Genomic DNA, 8,045 nt, shown 5'->3' on the forward strand with positions numbered 1-8,045 from the left:
GCGGTTGTGGCACACACCTTTAGTCCCAGCCCTGAAGGGAAAACAGAGGCAAGCAGATCTCTGAGTTTGAGGCCAGCCTGGTGGTATACAGAGAAAGTTCCAGAACTGTCAGGGCTACACAGAGAAACCTCGTTTCAAAAAAATAAAGAGCTGGGCAGTGGTGGCGCAGCACTCTGGAGGCAGAGGCAGGCAGATCTCTGTGAGTTTGAGGTCATCTTGGGCTACAGAGTGAAGTGAGTTCCAGAAAAGGCGCCAAAGCTACACAGAGAAATCCTGTCTCAAAACACCAAAAGAAAAAAAAAGATGAAAAATATATGTATTTATATATTGCTACTCAGAGGATGAGACATATTATATGTCCTCCCACTATACTTTATATATATATATATATATATATATATATATATATATATATATAATTATTTTAAATATGTATTTATTTAAATATTTAATTATTTGTGTGTGTGTGTGTGTGTATAGGTGTTTTCAAGACAGAGTTAAGATATTTAAGCTATTAAATACACTTTAATAACTGGCCCTCCTGCCTCAGTCTCCCTGTTTCTGAGATTTGAGACCCATGACACTTCAACTGCTTCTCTTTCAACAGTGTGAGACCAGAGATCCAAGGCAGGGGGAAGGATGACCCCTCCATCCTGTGCCTGCTTTCTTCCCCCAACCCCTCAAACCAGAGCCTAGGTTCCAGTCCGGCTCCTCCTGCTGTCACGACCTCTCACCCCGGTCCAGGCTAAGCCCTGAGAACTTACTGCCCCCCTGCCCCAACGTTATTGATGGCTTGACCTTTGTCTCCCCTGGATCTGAGCTACCAGTGCATTGTAGTTGGTGGGAAATCCCGAGGGCACAAGACACTTACTCTTCCTTTGCCTTAGTCTCCAAATCCATGCTGTGACCCCATCACAAGACCCCCAAGCAAGACCACCACAGAGTCGATATCCGATGCAAAACACACGGGTTTATTAGAAGCCCGGGCTTGGTCCATGTCCAACACACTGGCTAGCCAGGTGAAGGAGGATGGCCCTGAGCTCTCAGGGTGAGGGGTTTTTAAAAGGAAAAACCACAAGCAGGGTGGCGCAAGCCTTGGCATCATATGATTGGGTGAGGGTGTGTAACCTTTGAATTTACTGGTTGGGTGTTACAGTTATCACCTTTCAGGCAGGCCTGGACAAGTCCCAGGCTCTGTCCTTGAGCTGCCATGGAGGTTAGCTGACCTCACACGTTCACATTGACCCATGCACATAGCTCTAAGCTGGTGAGGGGTCCCAGATGGTAAACCACTGGCTGAACCTTGAGCGGTCAGAGCCCGTGCAGAAAGGGAGCTACTGCAAGGACTATGTCTTTTGTTCATGGCCCTCCCAGAAACTGCTTGCTCAGTCTCAGGAAACTGAAATTGAGGCCTGATCTCTGAGAGGAGACTGAGCAGTGTGTCATGGAGTCTGCTTGGTCCTTCACCCACACAGCAGGGATGGCAGTGCCACACTGAAGTACCATGCCTTTTTCAAAGTGAGTCCTAGAACACACCTGCCACACCCAGTACGCGTGGAAGGGAGACAAGGCTCCACCAAGGATGGACAGTGGGCCCAGGGCTCAGGGCCCACGGCAGAGCCTATGAGTTGTGCTCTCATAGAACTCTCTGGAACTCTCAAAAATAGATGGGCTGGGCTGGGGAGAGGTCTGCTCAGTAGGTCGTGTATTTGTTAAAGAATCATGCGGATTTGAGTTTGGATCATCAGCACTCATGTAAAAGAAACTGCCGCCCCAGCGCTGGGGGGGGGGGGGGGGAGTGACCAGCCATCCTAGCCCAACAGGTGAGCTCCAGGTTCAGTGAGAGAACCTGTCTTAAAAAATGAGGTGGATCAAGGCCAGCCCGGGGCTACAGAGGGAGTTCCAGGAAAGGCGAAAAGCTACACAGAGAAACCCTGTCTCGAAAAACAAAAACAACAAACAAACAAACAAACCCAAAAAACAAGGTGGAGAGTGACTGAGAGACACACCTGACATCTACATCTGGCCTCCACATACATGTGCATGCACACATACACACACACACACACTACATACACACACACACACACACTACACACACACACATACACACACACACACTACATACACATACACACACTACATACACACACACACACACACACACACACACACACACACTACATACACATGTAGCACCCATGCACAAAACAGATGAGCCTCAGACCTGGGCCTGCAGCTCATGGGTGGAGCATCCGTCCAGCATACACAAAGCCATGGGTTTGATCTGCAGCACTGAGAGCAAGGCAGAGACCCAGACAGAAAGAGACAGAGAAACGTGCTGAGGTGCACAGATCCCACGCGGCTGGGCTACTTCCAGAACCCAAGAAGCTGAGATGACACTTCACATCCAGGAGTCAGGGGCCATAGTTAGCAGCAGGATTGTCCCAGCTACCAAAGTCCTACCTACCCACTTGAAGAGATGCTTCAGCTGTTAAGAGCACTTGTCATTCTTGTAGAGGACCCAAGTTTAGGTCTCAGCCCCCACACGACAGTAATGACCGTGGGTAACTCCAGTTCCAGAGGATCTGACACTTTCTTCTGGCCTCTTAGGGCCCTGTACACACACGTGTGACCCACACCTGTGCAGGCAAAACATCTATCTAAATAAAATAAAAATAGATGCCTTAAGAACTCGTATCTTCCATGAAGTCCTCTGTGCTAAATAGTTTTATATCAACTTGACACAAGCTGAAGTCATCTGAGTGGAGGGAGCATCAGTTTGGAAAATGCCTCCATAAGATCAGGCCCCAAAACTACACTGAAAAACACTGTCTCAAAAAACAAAATAAAACAAAACAAAAAAAAGATCAGGCTGCAGGCAAGTGTTTAAGGCATTTTCTTAATAAGTGAATGATGGGGGAGAGCCCAGCCCATTGTGGGTGGCTGTCCCTGGGCTGATAGTCCTTGGTTCTATAAGAAAGCAAGCTGAGCTGGGCAGTAGTGGCACATGTCTTTTAATCCCAGCACTCGGGAGGCAGAGGCAGGCAGATCTCTGTGAGTTCAGGCCCGCTTGGTCTACAAAGTGAGTTCCAGGACAGGTTCCAAAGCTACACAGAGAAACCCTGTCTTGAAAAAATCAAAACAAAAAACAAAACAAAAAGAAAAGAAAGCAGACTGAGCCATGGGGAGCAAGCCAGTGAGCAGCTCCCTCCATGGCCTCTGCATCAGCTCTGCCTCCAGGCTCCTGCTCCAGCTTCCCTCAATGAACTATGTTTCAAGAAACTTAAGCCAAATAAACCCTTTCCTCACCGAGTTGCTTTTGATCACAATGTTTCATCACAACAATAGAAACCCTAACTAGGACCTCCTCCTTAACTTAAAAAAAAAAAAGTTGAACTGGACGTGGTGGCGCACATCTTTAACCCCAGCACTCTGGAAGCAGAGGCAGGTGGATCTTTGTGAGTTCTCTGTACTGGGAATCAAACCCAGGGCTTTGTGCATGCTAGGTAAGCACTCTTCCAAGTGAACTGCATTCCCAGGATTCCTCCTGGCTGTGCTCAGGCCTTGCTGTGTGTGTGTGTCCTGCGGTTTTTTTTTTGTTGTCGTTCGTTTTGTTTTGTTGTTGTTTTGTTTTTTCTCATTAGTCTGCAGGACTGGGGAGTTATGTGTCTTAGTTAGGGTTTCTGTTGCTGTGAAGAGACACCATCACCATAGCAACTCTTATAAAGGAAAACATTTAATTGGGGTTGGCTTACAGTTTCAGAGGTTTAGTCCATTATCGTCATGGCAGGACATGGTGGCATGCAGGCAGACATGGTGCTGGAGGAGCTGAAAGTCCTACATCTTTTTTTTTTTAAAGATTTATTTATTTATTATGTACACAGAAGAGGGTGCCAGATCTCATTACAGATGGTCGTGAGCCACCATGTGGTTGCTGGGAATTGAACTCAGGACCTCTGGAAGAGCAGTCGGTGCTCTTAACCGCTGATCCATCTTTTCAGCTCCAAGTCCTACATCTTGATCAGAAGGCCACAGGAAGTGGACTGTGACACTGGGCTTAGATTGAGCATAGGAGACCTCAAAGCCCACCCCCACAGCGACACACTTCCTCTAATGAGGCCGCACCTCCTAATAGTGCCCCTCCCTTCGGGGTCCATTTTCTTTCAAACCACCACACTGTGGGAGGACAAACATTTGTAAGTTTCATCCCTGTATCTATCTTCATCCTGTGTCTAACACACAGATGGTGCACGGGAAGCAATGGACCCTGTGCTGCTTTTTCTTTAACTGTCTGCTTAGTGAATTCACAAGCCTGCCTCTCCATCCTTGCCCTTGGCTGACTCCAGGCTTAGGGAACCCCTATCTCTAGGGCTCAAATGGACACACACCACTCATAACCACCATCTCAGAGGTGGCAATATTGCCACACAGAGGTTGAGACATTACCCACGAAACAATAGGTTCGGAAGCTTCAGATGCGCTTCGGGCAACTTGGCAAAGCCCATAGTATTTCAAGAACACCAGCCCTTTGGCTCAGCAATTGCATTTCTAGGAACGGGTATTACACATACCCCTGGCAGTCATAGCCTCAGCACTGCTCCCCCCGTCTCGGCGGTAAAGGGGCTGCCCTTCTCCTGCAGGATGGGTATCACCACCCCTGCCTTTCACCTGCAGGATGCCAGTGCTAACTTCCTGTTCTGACAACTGAAAATTAACCAGGACATTGCCACATGTCCCCTACAGGGACACGAGTGTGTAAAGAGTGTCCTAAGGCTATCTAGTGTAATAAAAGGTGGAGAACAGCCTATCTGTCTGTCCAAGGACAGCAATGCCATGAGGATTAGTAACCCGTGGCTATTCTGACAAATTAGCACAAACGGGAGGTTTGTCTGCAGAAATAACTCAGTAGTCGCTGGGCCAAAACTAAGGCTTCAGCTGGAAGTAGCAGAAAGGCATCAACCCGCAGCTTACATTTGTGCTGGTTTTGGGTTTTGAGACAGGGCCTCACAATGTAACCCACGGTGGCTTTGAAATTGCAGAAAACCTCCTGACATGAGAGGCATGAGGCCCTCAGCTCGGTCAGTGTTCAGTTCTGTTTTGGCTTTTGTTTGTTGGTTTGTTTCCAGACAGTGTTTCTCTGTGTAGCCCTGGCTGTCCTGCTCTGCAGACCAGGCTGGCCTCGAAATCAGAAGAGATCTTCCTGCCTCTGCCTCCCAAATGCTGGGATTAAAGGCATGCCACCACCACCTGGCATGGAGGCATGGATTTTCTTTTGAAACAGAGGTCTCATGTACCCCTGGCTAACTCCAAACTCAATAGTTGATAAGCTTGAACTTGGCGTGTGTGTGTGTGTGTGTGTGTGTGTGTGTCTGTCCAGTGTTTCTTTGTTTCCCAGGTGGTGTTCCTCAGGATCAATTTATTGAGTTTCTGTGCTTTGTCCTGGGACTTGTCAGGAAGGCTAGGAAGGCTGGACACAGAGCCTCAGGCATCCCCCTGTCTCCGCCCTCCTCCTGCTGGGATTGCAAGAGCAGGCTGCCACAGCTGATTTGTTCTGTTCTGACATGGATTCTGGGACTCAGACTCAGGTTGTCATGCTTCCATGGCGAGGCCTTTAGCCCTTGAGCAATATCCTCAGCCCAGTGAGACCGCAGACAGTTTCAGGATGAGTCATCGTGATACAAAGTTAGAGTTTATTAAGAAGAGAGTTTACAGGGCTGGAAAGATGGTTCAGCACCTAAAACACTAGCTGCTCTTCCAGAGGACCTGGGTTCAATTCCCAGCACCCACATGGCAACTCACACCTGTCTATAACTCCAGTTCCAGGGAATCTGACACCCTCACCAGACATACATGCAGGCAAAACACCAATGTACATAAAAATAAAATATTTTTAAAAGAAAAGGAGACTTTACAGCCAGGCATGGTGGCATACAACTTTAATCCCAGCACGTGGGAGGCAGAGACAGGTGGGTCTTTGATTTCAAGGGCAGCCTTCTCTACACATAGAGTTCCAGGTATGCCAGGTTACATAGCGGGACCCTTTTTCAAAACAAAATTTTTTGAGCTGGGTGGCATTAGTGCACACCTTTAATCCCAGCACTCGGCAAGCAGAACCAGGCAGATCTTGGTGAGTTCGAGGCCAGCCTGGTCTACAGAATGAGCTCCAGGACAGGCACCAAAACTACACAGAAAAACCCTGTCTCAAAACCCCCGCAAAAAATTGTTTTTTGAACATAGATTTAAGTACAGAAGTTGATAGGCACTCAGGGAGAGTACACACCCAAGTATGGGTGTGGGATTCTCAAGGTACAGTCATGCCTAAGTGTCTTAGCAGTAACCATATACAGTCTCAGTAGTTTCTGAAATTACACTGTCCTCAATGATTCTAAAGGAGTTTTTTTTTTTTTCTTCTTCTTCTTTTTTGGGAAATGAAATCACAGAGTGGTTCTTGGGGTGCATAGGCTTTGAATAGGATTACAATCAAGGAAAAACCATGGGTCACAAGGTTGCATAAGGGAATTCAGACATCTTTTACTGTAAATAGTCTTAGAAAACTGCCTGTTTGTAGCTGGGAAAGGGGCCATACTTTGTCATGTGTGCTTAGGCTCAAGCAGCTCATCGCATTTGTATTTGAAGCGTCTATGGAAGGAATATTGTCTCCATGGGGGGTGATCTTCACGGCATTTTTGAAAATTGAGCCGGGTCCCCTCCTCTGTCTCTGAGTGCATAGACCCTGGGCTTCCACCCCAGCTCAGGAAAAGGAAGAAGAGACAGGCAGAGCTGATCTGGGAAGGGACAGTCAGGGTGGCACTCGCTGAGGGCACATGGGAATTGACCCGAGGGACCACTATTAGCAGTTAGCATCCATTTCTTTTGTTTTGCTGCCAACTGGTTCTCTGTCACTCAGGCTACTCAGCCATCCTCCTGCCTCATCCTCAGGAGTAGCTGGAACCAGAGGTGTCTGGCATTGCTCCCAGTTTATTTTGAAGTTTTACTTTTTGGAAATTGGAGCCTCAAGGGGGCATTTCCTACTTCCTGAGAGCAGTCTACATGCCCGATGGGAAGAGGAAAGACTCACATGCCTAGGTATATCCCTCGGGTATACACAGCCTCCGGCCTCTGCAGAGCGCTTCAGTCCCTAGCAGGGTCCCGGGGAAGCCCCGCACTTGTTTGTTTCCCTCAGTCCTGACACCCACCCTTTCTAAGGAAGCCTTTAAAGAACTAAAGCTTCCCTTCTGAAGTAGCATTTAAGTGAGTTAAGGGTCCTTTCTGTAGTTGGATTGTTCTTTGGGCCACCAACCAGCTTCCCAAATAAAGACACGGATCCTTACTATTGATTATGAATGCTGGGCCTCAGTTTAGGCTTCTCCCACTAGCTCTTATAACCTTATCTAACCTGTTTCTATTCATCCATGTTTTGCCTCGGGGCTTTTTAACCATTCTTTCATTCTGTATGTCCTACTTTCCTGCTTCCTCTGCGTCTGGCTGGCCAGCCCCTGGCATCTCCCTGTTCTCCTCTTTTCTTTCTTCTATTCCCTCTGTCTCCCTCTGTCTCTGTCCAGCCTAGATTCCTCCTCCTACTTACTCTGTCTGTCCAGAAGTCCCGCCTATACCTCCAGCCTAGCTATTGGCCGTTCAGCTTTTTATTAGACCAATCAGGTGCCTTAGTCAGGCAAAAGAAACAAATGCAACACATCTTTACATAGCTAAACAAATATTCTGCAACACCTTTTCTCTAATATTTTCTCTCTCCCAACAACATCCTTCCTTTCTCCCCCCCTGCTGTATATTTACTCCCAATGCCAACCCAGTCTCATCATTTTATATGCTCGTGTGCACAAGCTTGTTTGAATATGTAGATACAAATTACAAGTGTACTTCTGTGTATTTCCCACAAGACTTAAAAATGGATGTCCAAAATAAAGAGACTCACCAAAGAAATTTGAAATGGGACTGGAGATGTAACACAGGTAGAGTGCCTGCCCAGCATACACAAAGGTCTGGGTGAGATCCCCAGCACTCTATGGACCAGTTGTGATAGA

Source organism: Peromyscus maniculatus, chromosome 8, assembly GCF_049852395.1.
Source record: "Peromyscus maniculatus bairdii isolate BWxNUB_F1_BW_parent chromosome 8, HU_Pman_BW_mat_3.1, whole genome shotgun sequence".
Classification (NCBI taxonomy): domain Eukaryota; kingdom Metazoa; phylum Chordata; class Mammalia; order Rodentia; family Cricetidae; genus Peromyscus; species Peromyscus maniculatus.